Source organism: Camelus ferus, chromosome 16, assembly GCF_009834535.1.
Source record: "Camelus ferus isolate YT-003-E chromosome 16, BCGSAC_Cfer_1.0, whole genome shotgun sequence".
Classification (NCBI taxonomy): domain Eukaryota; kingdom Metazoa; phylum Chordata; class Mammalia; order Artiodactyla; family Camelidae; genus Camelus; species Camelus ferus.
In genome coordinates, this window is record NC_045711.1 from 36,760,539 (window position 1) to 36,773,715 (window position 13,177).

A 13,177-nucleotide genomic window follows, 5' to 3' on the forward strand; every position below is an offset into this window, starting at 1 on the left:
CCCATTTTAGAGAGGAGAAAACAGAGGTCTTTATGTGTGGAGTAGAACTCAGACTTTTTCCACACACACGCTCCCATTTTACAAATGAGAAACGGGCCCCCAGAGATCGAGTTGTACCAAGATCACTCGAGACAGACAGAATTCAACCCCCCACCCCACCCCATCCCATTGCTTCCTGCAAAGGGTAAACCTCAGGCCCCAAGAACTACAAGAGATACAGCACGTGCAGGGCTGCATCACCCACCTGCCTCAATATCGGAGCACTGGGAGGCAGGGACCTGGCTTCAGTCTGGGCTGCTTCCTGCAGCAGCTGTGGGACCTCTGGCAAGTATCGTGAGACCTCTAGCTTCCCCCGTTTATAAAATGAGCTGATGGGGATAAAAATACTCCTGCCTTGCAGGAATTTTGTGAGGATTTAATGACTTAATAGCTGTAAAGTGTTTACAGCTCTGTCTGGCATGTGGCAAGTACTGTGACTATTACTGTTATTATTACTATTGATTGTCCCCACTGCACCTGTGGCACAGAAAGTTTTGGAAAGGGTCTTTAGAGCAACTAGGTTCTGGTCCTACCTCTGCCTCTAAACGCAGGCACAGATAGTGATAACTCCTTACCCCACCCCCGCTTCCGCCCCAGAGCCAAACTCACACAGCTGCAAAGTAGCACTGCCAGGAATCAAACCTAGTGACCTCTGAGCTTCAGTTTCCCCTATAGTAGCATGAGAGGCTGGCACTCCATTTCTGATTTTCTTCTTGCAATAGGATGCCTTTGAGATTTGTCACTACACCTCAGTTTCCTCAACTGAAAATAAGGATGAGGTCACCCATCCTGCTAACTTACAGACTCTTAGCTAAAGTCGTGTCTGTGAAAAGCTATGTGGAGGGTAGACAAACAGTTCTGGAGCCCCTGCCAGGGACCCAAGGCTGAGTAGATCACAGCCCCTGCCACCCCCAACATGTAATTGTTTTGAGTCAGAGAAAACCTTGGGGGTATCGTTGGTGTGACCAAACCCCAGTGCGGTGGTGGCAGTCTGGGCAGGCAGGGGAAGTTATCCAGCACTGGAGCTGGTAGAGGTGCTTCCTAAGGACAATCATGGTGGCTGCAGGGTGGAGCCGGAGCCTTAAGACGCCCATGAACCTGTGGAGCCCTGGCTAGACTCAGCTGCCCTGAGAAGAAAGCCTAGAGGCTGGAGGAGGAGGCGGCTGCTGTCCTGGCTGACTCAGACGTGGTTCACACTGACCATGCACCCAGTGGTCCTTCTGGAGGCAGCGTGTGGCCCTATGTGGCCATCACTGGCCTCCTTGCCAGATGGAAAACAGAAAGTTTTTCAACTGTAAAAGGGGAGAAAATAGTACCAGCCCCAGGAGTTATTTCAGGGCCTGACAGGCAAGTCCTTGCCTGGCAATGGGGGAGCGACTTCAACAGAAGACAGTTTATTGTGAGGCTGAATTCTTTCAGGGCAAGCCCCAGCTTGCATCCCCAGGGCCTAGGAAGACATTTATGAGGTTGAAGTAGGCTCAGGTCCCACTCGTGGACTCCACCAGCACCTCTGAGTTCAGGGCCAGCCTTGTCCCCACCTAGAGGTGACTTCCTGGAGGCAGGGCCCCAGGCTGCAGGACCGCTGAGCCCAAGAGGAGAAATCCAACCTCTGGGCCCACAGTTAAATGCCAGGTCAGATCTTTTACTGGGCCCTGGGGGCAGGAAGGGATGGCGGAGTTACAGAGGACTTTTCTGGGACAACCGCAGAAAACTGAGTGTGGTCAATGTTACTTTATCAAACGTTAGACTTCTTGAGTGGGATCACCGTACAGTGGTTTTGTAGGGGAATATCCTTGTTCTTAGGAAATGCACACTGAGTGTTTGGGGGTCAACGTCTGCAACTTAGTCTCAAACGGTTCAGCAAAAACAGAGAGGTAAAGCCAGTGTAGCAAAATGAACAACTGTGGATCAAGGCGAAGGGTCTATGGTGTTCATTGTACCATTCCTGCAATTTTTCTGAAGTTTTTCTTTTTTAAGTTTTCAGAATAAAAAGTTGGTGGGGAAAGGGATTTCTCTCTCTGAAAAAAATATATATGTATCTTATAGAATCAGAAAACAACAAAGCTGTCTTTTTTGTTTTAAAACTGTCTTTTGGAAGATTAAAAAACTGAATAAAGTTAATAGCTAGTATCAGCCTACCTGGAGAAAGCCCTCTCTATCTCCCCCCAGCCCCCATTGCCTGAGAAGGTAGGCTCGGGAATTTCTGGACACCCAAGGCTTCACTGGAGGGAACCCTGGTGTGGTCTGAGGAGGTGGCCCCCAGAGGGGAAGGGTCCTGGTTGAGACTTTCCAGAATTGTCTCCGCCTACCTAGCCTGACTGCCAGAACTTGGGGGACAGGCTGTCTCCGTCTACTCTGCTGGGGAAGTGTGGATTAATCCACCTCCGTGGAAGGCAGTTTTTGGCCATAACTAACATTCCAAATGCCCAAACCCTGTGACTCAGCCAGGCCACTTGTAAGAATTCCTCCACTGATTAGCTTGTACGTGTGCGAAATGACTCGCTTTTATCGTAGTCCTGCTTGTAACAGCATAATGCCGCCGAAAGGGAACTGCCTGACAACATCTCCAAATAATGAATACTACCTTGAAAGGAATGTGTAAAACAATCTCAAAAATAACTGTTAAATTAAAAGGCAAGGCGCTGGAGAATATGCTGGGCATGAGTTGTTCTCGCCCGGAGCTCTACTGCCCTCTAGGGGAAATTTGGGGGAATTTATGAGTCCGTTTGTGTTTGTCAAAAGATTGGAGCCCCTGGCATTTGATAGATGGCAGGGCAAGGATGCTAATTGTCCAGCCTGACACAAGAAGGATTGATCCCCGTACACCTCTCAACTTTCCTTTGTCTTTCTGGACAGTCGTCCCACGGTATCAGTGGGAGATTTTTTCCAGGAGTCCCTGCAGATACCAAAATCCGCCGGTGCTCAAGTCTCTTAGAAGATGGCCTAGTACAACAAATACAGTTAGCCTCCGTGTCCGCCGGTTTCGCATCTGCGGATTCAAGAAATCTGTTCCTAATTATCCGACCTGGAATCCGCTAGCTCTCTTTCACCCACATCTTCTTTAATGGTTTTATAATATGTCGCCTTCCCCAGGAATAAAACTACCATGTAATCTTAGGAAAGATTTGGCTTTGCCTCCATTAGAACTTTACCGAGGACCATTCACCATTTCAGTACATCTCATCCGGTTGGCCACCTAGTCAGTGTGAGCTGAGTTGCTAACGTACCGCCCTAGCATCGAGTCTGCGTTTATGGTTCTCCAACGCCAGCGATTCGTGTGCATGTTCGAGTGCGAGCTTCTGTTCTCTCGTGGGGTCAAGTCTGAGCTTTCACATACAGAAATACATATTATGTAATTCTCGCTTTCTTTTATTTTCCCTCTGTATTACAGTTTGAATTTTATAAGGATTTTTTTTAAACGTGCCTAGGAAATTACACTATGAATTTCATTTCTGAAAATTTACTGAAGGAGAGTTACAAAATACATATTAGCAAAAGGACACTTTGGACCTGATTCTGTTGAGAATCTTAGGAAGGACCATGAACTCAGCAGGCACCGAGCAGTCCTCTGTAGTGTCATTGCCTCCTGGGGGCTGCTGTGTGACGGAGGCTGCCTGGAGCACGTCAGCCACCAGAACAGCGTGGCTGTGCTAGGGCTGAGCGCGTGTCTCTGACCCAAGCGGAGGAGGCGCTGTCCCAGCTGGGCTTGGACCAAAGCCATCACGTGTGCATCTCTCTCTCTCTTTTTGATTTACTGAGTGTTTCTTTCTCTTTTTTCCTTCTTCAAAAATTTTGAGCATATGTTGTGTGCTAAATACTGTTGTAGGCACCAGGATAGAGCAGGGAACAGGACACATCAGGTCCCTGCTCACACTTTCTGGTGCAGGAGACACACACAAATTAGTGAATAAATAAGACAGCTGCAGACAGGAAGGACATCTGTGAGGGCACTAAGACAGGTCACGTGATACAGAGGCCCAAGATGGTCTAGGGCCGTCAGGGAACAGTGATGGAGATAAACTCAAGGTGAAGGCCAAGGGAGGACTGAGCAGGCTGGGATGAAAGGAAGGGCTCAGATGAGGAGCCAGGATGTCACAGTAACTTTGACGATTGCAAACACAGGCTCTGCACCAGACCTGGACTCAATTTTGGGCTCCACCCCACAGAGGTGGACTCTGTGATCTCAGTAAACTTGCTTAACCTCTCTGAGTCTTCCTTCTTTCACTGTAAGATGGGGGCAATAATTGTCTCTACCTCACAAGGCTGTGTTAAAGATTAAAGGAAAACTTAACACAGAACCTGGCACAATGTAAGTCTCAGCAAATATCAGCCAGACCTACTTCTTAAAAACACTGAAATCAGGTATACCAGTGACCATCCTATTATAAGCAATTGAATCCAAGTCCCCTGATGTGCATTTGAGGACAGATTTCTCTGCTAACTGGTTGGGGGATCGTGACTCTTTTCTGGGCGTTGGTTTCTTCATTTTCAAAATGGAAAGAATAATACTCTTGGCCCTGCTTCCCTCCTAAGACTGCTGAGAGGTTTAAGATGACAGAGGAGATGCATGAAGCAGGTTTGTGACCCGGAAAGGGTGCCCCGGGGGGGGAAGTTTCCTCCTTTCCCTCCCTAGAGCTGCCTCCTCTCTGCACCTCCTTGGGCTCCTGGAGCTGACTCTGCCCTGACCTCTGAGTTGTCTGGAGAGGGCAGTTTCTCATCGAGGTCCTGGCCCAGTGCTTCAGAGACAGATCATCAGATTAATAAGAAGAACCTCTTTGATGTCCTAGAAGGAATTCCTCCCATTTTATGTGCCATTTTACAAGGTTTCTTTATATCCATCACCCCATTTGAACCGCACATGACTGTGTAATAGGGCACGTGGAGGTTATTGTGTTCCCATTTTACAGACGAGGAAACAATCTCAGGGGAGTTAAGTGACCTGTCCAAGTGACTTGGAGCAGGTGTCTCCTGACCCCTAGGGGGTCTGCCTGGAGAAGAGCCAGGAGAGCTCAGGTGGGCTGGAAGGGATGGGAGGGAGGACCAGGCTGAGCTAGTGTCAGCATCCAGTGGAGCCTGGAGATGCCGGCAAAAGCCCTGAGGTCTCATCAACTTGGACTCAGATACCTCCACCATCACTAGTAGCTGGGTGACCCGGGACAAGATCCTTAGCGTCTCAGACATCTGCAAGATGGAGTGTATGCACCCCAGTTGTTAGAAGGACTCATGTTGCGATACAGATGAGGCATGCAAAATATGGTCCTGATTCTTCTCTCCACTCCTCGCCCTTGCCAAGTTCATTAACATCCCAGCTCTAACAGTCAGTGGGTCAACAGTGCCCACAACTCAAGCTGTCCTTCCATTTCCACAACCCAACCTGTCCACTTGCTGCCCTTGACAACGCTAAGCTCCAACTCTTGGAGTCCACAGGCAATGCAGCAACCGCTTTGCCCCCAGGGCATTTTCAAGTTCAGAAAAAGGCACAGAGTGGGGAAAGCTATTCCCTGTATCCACAGGGAGGCATGACACTGTCTAGACTGCCATTGGGCCCCAGGCCCTCCCACACCTTCCCCAGGAGGGACAGGGTGTTCTTAGATGAGGGCGCAGGCTCTGAGGGAGCTTGAGAAGGGTTTGGAGGACCTGAGCCCCAGTCTTGGGTTTGGCTGGATTTTTTTCTTTTTCACTTGAGTGGCATTAGATTTTCCATCATTGCTTTTATAAATTTTAATAGGCAAATGAATTCCTTAGTCCTGAATAAATGTACTTTGGTTGTGAAAATTCTCTCAGTCATAGGGGTGGTGGAGAAGGAGGTGACTTTGTGAGGAACAATGTGTGCTTGGAACTTTACATAGATGTGAGCACATTCCGGCCTCCTGAAGCCCTGGCAGTTATTACAATTACTCCATTTCACAGATGAAGGCTTTTAAGTTCAAAGAAATAAGCCAAAGTCACCCAGTTGGTAAGGGGCCAGGCTGGGATTTGACATCAGCAGGCAAACAGGAGATCCCACTGCCTGATCCCAGTCCCCTACCCAGCTTTCCAGGAAAAGAACTGACTCCCAACCTCTGGCACCTACCACCTGCCACTCCCAGAGGCTTCCTAGAGACTTGCTGGGGTCAGTCCTTGCCTCCACCAGGAAGGTCTCTGGATCTCCCCACTGCTTTCATGATATAAGAAACTGAAACTTTACCTGGGAATGCGCCCTTCCTCTTCTAGAAAAGGTGGATGCTGACTCCGTATCTGGAGAAGAGAAGTCAACCCAGCTCACCCTACCCTATGTCTCCCAGCCCCGACCCCATCCCTGAGGGATTGAGTCTTCCTCTGCCCCTTCCCTTCCCCTGATCTGGCTGAGGGATCCTGTTGGTTTCAGCTTGAGGGGTGCCTTTCACAGGAGTCCAAAATGGGCTGGGTGCAAATAGTCCCTGCTGGACAGAGCTCTGGGCCCTGGGCCAGGAAGATGTGATGAGGTGCAGCCGCGTCGGGGGACGGTCCAGGTGGATTTTGGGGAGGAGAGATATGTGGGCCAGGGCTAGGGAGGAGAAGGTGAGGTGGGCTGAGGGGTGGGTGGGCAATCTCCCAGGCTAAGATGTATGTGTGGTGGGGAGGTGGGGGCTGAGGAAGGCCCAAGGGGAGGAGTCACCACAGTGGTGGCAGCTTTGTTAATTGAGCATGTACTTGGCTCAGGCCCTGTGCTGAAGGCACCGTGGGCATTACCACATTCCTGAGGGAATGTCTTGTTGTCAGTGTCCTCGATGTACAGACCAGGATGCTAAGGCAGAGACGTTAAGTCAAGTCACATAGTTTGCAAGAGGAAAGGGGCTGGAGAGGAGTTTCCTCCCTGAACACTAGGTTCCTCGTTGTATTAAAAAGGGGTTCAGGGGGAAGGGCACAGCTCAAATAGTAGAGCACATGCTCAGCATGCATAAGGTTCTGGAATCAGTTCCCAGTTCCTCCTCTAAAAGATAAATAAATAAGCCTAACTACCCCCCCCAAAATAAAATAAAACTAAATTTAAAAAAGAAGGTTCAGCTGGATGACGGGCCCTCAGACCTGCACATCCCTGCACATGAGGCCTTCTGCAGCAACAGGAGCTCCCCAGGTAAGACCAACAGGCTTCTGGGGCTGAGAGCCCCCATCCAGAGGATCCCTGAAGGCCCCTCCAGCCAGGGCCTCTGCAAAGCCAAGTAATCCTCTTCCCCTACCTGCCTTACTCTCCCCATTTTCCCCTCCCTTCCCTCCACCTCCATCCCCACAGCTGGATTAAAGGTAACATCTGGCATTACTCTACCCACACAAAGCTGTGGTCTTGCCCCCAGGGCCAGGTGGAACAGCGGCAGCTCACTGTAAAACCTCCCAGCTGACAAGAAGCAGGGCAGTGCTCACCCACTACCCAGATGAACACACTGAGGCCAAAGGCGAATTTAGAATTCACATATGTACACAAGGTAAACTCACAGAAGAAACTGTGAAAGAGTTTGAAAGAGAGAGGATGAGAGTGCTACTTTGTGTTGTAATTTGATTAAAATTTATTTGCATGTTACACTTTGTTAAAAATAGTCACCGATTGAAAGCAACAACAAGGGAAGTGGCCTGCCCACCGGCACTGGGCAAGTTCACGACCTATGCTGGGGCAGGAACCTAGGTCTGGGACCTCAGTTGCCAAATATCCCGCCACAGCCTCCAGCCTGGCACAGGCCTGTTCCGGCCGCCCCTCCCCCACACCTACCCAGACAACCTGGAGGGCCTAGCGGAGCCCCACAGGCACCAGTCAGGTGCCTGGTGACAAGGGCAGGCGCCCCAGGAACTGGGGCAACAATTGCTCACCCTAAGGTGACTCAGGCAGGAAAGGGAAGGAAGGAGTAGGTGTGTGTGGCAGGGCTGTTTCTGTGCCCTCACTCCAGAGCTTAGTGTTCAGGGCTGCCAGACTTCGCAAATAAAAATACAAAACGCTCAGTTCCATTTGAATTTCAGATACGTAAGGAATAATTTTTAAGTGTAAGAATGGCTCAACTATTGCATAGGACATAACTGATGCTAAAAAAATTTGTCTGTAATCTGAAACTCAAATGGAACTGGGCAGCCTGTGTTTTATCCAGCAACTCAAGATCTTTGGGGGAAAGGCCCCTGCCCTGGGGCAGCTGGGACTCTTCTCTGGGGGCAGAACAGTAACTCTGAATGAAGAAAACCCTGAGGGGACGATCGGAAGAATTGGAGAGAAGCTGAGAGAAGTAGAAACCAGGGCAGGGATGGGGGGCAGCTGTCCAACCCTGTATCCAGACCACCTCCTCTAGAGACACATCCAGGGTTCTCTTCACATCAGGGGAACCTCCTTTCACTGTGGTGCCTCAGTCCAGGGCAGTTCTGGCTTCTGAGGGTCAGCTGCAGCAGGAATCATCACAGACCACGAAGAACATATTTATAACCATTTAAGCGTGAAGGGGGAAAAAAGGCAGAAGCCACAAAGGAAAAGATTGATGGCTAGATTTCAGATGACATAATAACACAGCCTCTGACCACAAAAGATGCCATAGACAAAGATAAAAGACAAATGACAGATTGGGAGGAAATTTCTGCAACGTATATAAAAATCCAGATTATATAAAGATCTCCCACATTTCAACAAGAAAAGGATAAACACAGAAGAAAAATGAACCATGGATAATGTGATGGTTAGGCTTTTTGTTTTTGTTTTTTATTGAAGTATGAGTTACACGTGTACAATACAATGATATACAACTGTTAAAGGTTATAATTCACTTATAGATATTATAAAATATTGGCTATATTCCCTGTGTTATACAATATATCCTTGTACCTTATTTTATACATAGTAGTTTGTACATCTTAATCCCCTACCCCTATATTGCCCCTCTCTCTTTCTTCTCCCCACTGATAAACACTAGTTTGTTCTCTATATCTGTGAGTCTGTTGTGTGATGGTTAGTTCTATGTATCAATTTGGTGGGTGTTTTTGGTTGAGATTAGCATCTAAAATCACTGAATTTTGGCTAAAGCAAATTGCCCATAATGTAGGTGGGCCTCATCTAACAGTTGAAGGCCTGAATTGAACAAAAAGACTAGCCTCTCCAAGCAAGAGGAAATCCTCCAGTGACTGCCTTTGGACTTCATCTGCACCATCAACTCTCTTGACTCTCCAGCCTGCTGGCCCACACTGCAGATTTTGGGCTTACTAGCTTCCATAATTATGTGAGATGATTCCTTTAAAAAATTTTTTTAAGTTAAAGTAAATTTATTCAGGGAGATACACATTCTATAGTCAGAGTACAGTCTGTCACACTCAGAAGGGAGAGCGGACAGGAGGTGTGGGGTTGTTAGTTTTTATGGGCCAGGTAATTTCACATGTTAAAGAGTGGGAGAATTATTCCAACTATGTTGGGGAAGGAGCGGAGATTTCCAGGAATTGGGCCCTTGCCCACTTTTTGGCCTTTTAAGGTCAGCCTGGGAACTGTCATGGTGCCTGTGGGTGTGCCATGAGGCTCAAAGTCTTTGGAAGTCAAATCTTCCACCCTCTTGGGCTCAGTGGGTTCTAGCCAGTTTTTGTCGTGTCCTCAATGGCTATGTCACTCTTTTGATGGTTGTGCTCAGTAGCCTTCCTTCCTGTCTCATTCCCTTCCCCTCTCAGAGATTTTATTTCCATAATTTTATGAGGAGAAGAGGGTGACGATCTGTCTTCTGTAGCTGCTTCAGGGCTGATTAGGGACATCGATTCAGCCTGTCAAGGAGTAAAAAAATCTCTGGATGCTTAATCTAGGGGTCCCAGGGGCAAGACAGTTTCTTGTTTTGTGTCAGAGGATGGCAGTACGGGCTAGAATCCTCGCATAGCCATCATCTTGATGTGGAAGTGTTGTAACCGCTTCCATAGCCTTCCTATGAGTCTTCTTGAAGACGAAGCGCTTGCAACAGCATCAGAGTACAAGAATAACGGTTGAATCCTCCTGGCTGGCTGTGCCAAAGATGTTGCTGGGGATCAGGTTCTTATCCTGCACAGGAAAGAATTCAAGTGCAAGGCATAGTGAAATGAAAGTAAGTTTGTTCAGGGAGATACACACTCCATAGACAGAGTGAGTTTAATCTCACTCAGAAGGCAGAGCGGCTCCAATTCCTTTTAATAAATCTTTCTCTATACACACATCAGTTGGTCCTGTTTCTCTGGAGAACCTGACTAACACAGATAAGAACAGGCTTCACAGAAGTACATATGCGGAATAAACATACACAAACACGCTCAGCTTCCCTAGAGATCAGGGAAATGCAGATAAAACAACCATGAAATATCTTCTGTCGTTAGATTAGCAAAAAAAATTTTAACTCACATATCCATTGTTGGTAAGTATATGGGAAATAAGTTTCCCCAAATACTGTGACTGGGAGTGTAAAACGGAAAAATGTTAAGGTAATTTGGCATTAATATTTCAAATGTGCATACCCTTTACCCAGCAGTGTAACTTTCATAAAAATAATCCCCATATGTGCATTCAGAAACATTTTCAAAAATATTCATTGAATTAATTATCTGTACCTGAAAAAATTGGAAACACATTAAAGTCCATTAAATGAGACTGGTTAAGTAAACTATGTAATAGTGGAATACTTGGTGACTGTCAAACAGAAACTGATAAATAAATGGAAAGATATCCCACATTCAGGGATAGAAAGATTTAAAATTATTAAGATGAAAATACACCCTAAATTGACCTACAGATTCAGGGCATTCCCTATCAAAATCTCAGCTGTCTTCTGTGCAGAAACAGATCCTAAAATTCACATAGAAATTCAGGGGAACCAGAATAGCCAAAACAATCTTGAAAAAGAATGTAGAGGATTCTCACTTCTCCTGATTTCAAAAGTTGCTATAGTCATCAAGACAGAGTGGTACTGGCCTTAAGGATGGACAGATAGATCAATGGAATAGACCTGAGAATCCAGAAATAAACCTTCACATTTACAGTCAATTGATTCTATCAAAATTAAAAATCACAAAGCCTGACCCAAGGAGGCTGGGAGGGCTCAGGGAATGGGGCAATGAGGGGTAGAACTTTTGATATCAAATCTCTTTGTGGCTCTGGAAATTTGCTTCTTTTCAGTCCTCCCTGTTCACAAAATGATACTTCCTCCTTAAAAGCAAAAAGTGGAGGGAGAGAGATTCCTGACTTGGGGAGTTTAAGGACTTGAGTGTTTCTTGAGGAATATATTTCACATTTCTTTACCACAGTAATCAGAGTAACCACATATAACTCAAAATTTTTGAATGCTTAGGTTCATACCTTAACTAGTAATTACTGTCCTTTAAAAGCGATGCCCATGAGGTATATTGAGTTGGGACTGTGTGCCCCTACACTCAACATCCCCAGGATGTTGGGCTTCTAAGTTCTTCAGTCTGCTTTTCATAGTTTTTTGTACTGAATGCTTTTAATCCCTGCTAAACTTCTGAAAACTTCAACACACAAATCCCCTGATCTATATAATCTACTGCTACTGAGACATCAGATGATTTAATCAGCATCAATTAATTAGTCATCATTTATTAAAAGTATATAAAATAAGAGAAAAGAGGTTCTGTGTGAGGAAAACTTTGAGTTCTTTCATGGAGAAAGTTTAGATCCTTCAGAGAGGGTTTCTCAGCCTCAGCACTACTGACATTTTGGGCAGAATCATCTTTGTCCTGTGCATTGTAGGATGTTCAGCAGCCTCCCTGGCCCCTGCCCACTGGATGCCAGTAAAACCTCCCTGCAACTGTGACAACTCAGGATGTCTCCACACGCTGTCAAATGTCCCTGGAAAGCAAAGCACCCCTTTATGGATTTTGCGATATTCGTTTCAGTCACTTTAGGTGTTTTTCTTCATGTATTTTGTTCTGGCTCTGTATTGTTGGGGTTATAGGTTAATTTATTGATATGTCTAACATTTTATGAAAATTGTGTATGTGTGCTCGCTTGGTCAATAGAAGCATAAATATGCACAATGTCACCAGTGTGCAGAATAGTTCTAATTTTCATCAGAAGCCCTATCCACCTTCTGGACCCTCTCTAGCCCCAGCTGAGAACCACTGTCACACAATCCTTCAACCCTGCCACTTCTTCCCTACCCAGACTCCCACCACCCCTGAGCTTGGCTGTTCGTCCCCAACCCCAGCCTCACCCTCAGCTCAAGCTCTTTGCGGAGACTGCTGTGCTCTCCGTCCACTCTGCACAACCAAACACTGCCCTTCCTCCAAGGCCCAGCACCAGGCTTTCTATGGGCCTCTCCTCTCTCCTGGTGCATCTCCCATCACCCACCTCTGCCTGGGCCAGGCCCCTTGGCACTGAGCAGTCTGACTCCTAATGCCAGCGAAAATGTAGTACATTTTCTCCCCTCACTGGCATGTCAGTTCCCAGAGGGCAGGGCCGACTGAAACTAGGAAGCCACTTCCACAATGCACTCACCTCCAGCCCAGCCTTGTGCCACGCATTCAGCAGCTCCTCACGTCCACTTCATTGAACCTGACACTCAATCCCTGCCCAAGGCTGCCCTTCCTATCTGATTTCTTAATGCTCTTCCCAACCCACTCCCCACCCACTCCCATGTCTAGCCACTTCTCCAACCTCTCTCCACCTACCAGTTAAAATCCTCCCAAACTCAGCTCAAAAATGTGCCCTCAGGATGAAGTTAAATCTCTTCTTCCCTGCTTCCCTGCCCAGAGCCAACCTACTACCTTTTCCCTTCACACATCTAGAGCACCTGGCACAGGACCTTGTACCTTAATTTAGACTTAATCTGAGTCTGTCTCTCCTTCTCCAACCCCCACCCCACCCACTGCTGTGAGCACCTTGAGGAAAGAGCCTGAGGGCTGTTTATCCTTGCCCGCACAACTCTCCTTCACCTCCCTTTGGGGCCTGGCCGCCCAGCATTAAATTTGAGTTGATTGAACAGAATAGAAACAGGAAGACCAGACGTTCCGAATCCAGAAGCCGACATCCTGTGAATGCTCTTAAATGCATTTGTGCCTTAATGTCCCCGGACAGGCGCTGCCCCATATCGGGATGGGGCAGCAGAAGGCAGCGAGGCGGGCACCCGCAGCCTGACCGATCGAGCCAGGGCGTCACATGATTCTCCAATCACATGATCCCTAGAAATGGGGGGTT

General features: G+C 47.3%; 1 long non-coding RNA gene across 1 annotated transcript; it reads right to left on the bottom strand.

The window, feature by feature from the left end:
* Nucleotides 1-9,264: 9,264 nt before the first annotated feature.
* LOC116669219 lies at nt 9,265-13,117 on the bottom strand. The gene is made up of 2 exons (XR_004326564.1): nt 12,479-13,117; nt 9,265-10,036 (listed from the first exon to the last, which is right to left on the bottom strand). It is a non-coding gene; the product is annotated as an uncharacterized LOC116669219 (long non-coding RNA).
* Between the last annotated feature and the right edge of the window lie 60 nt (nt 13,118-13,177).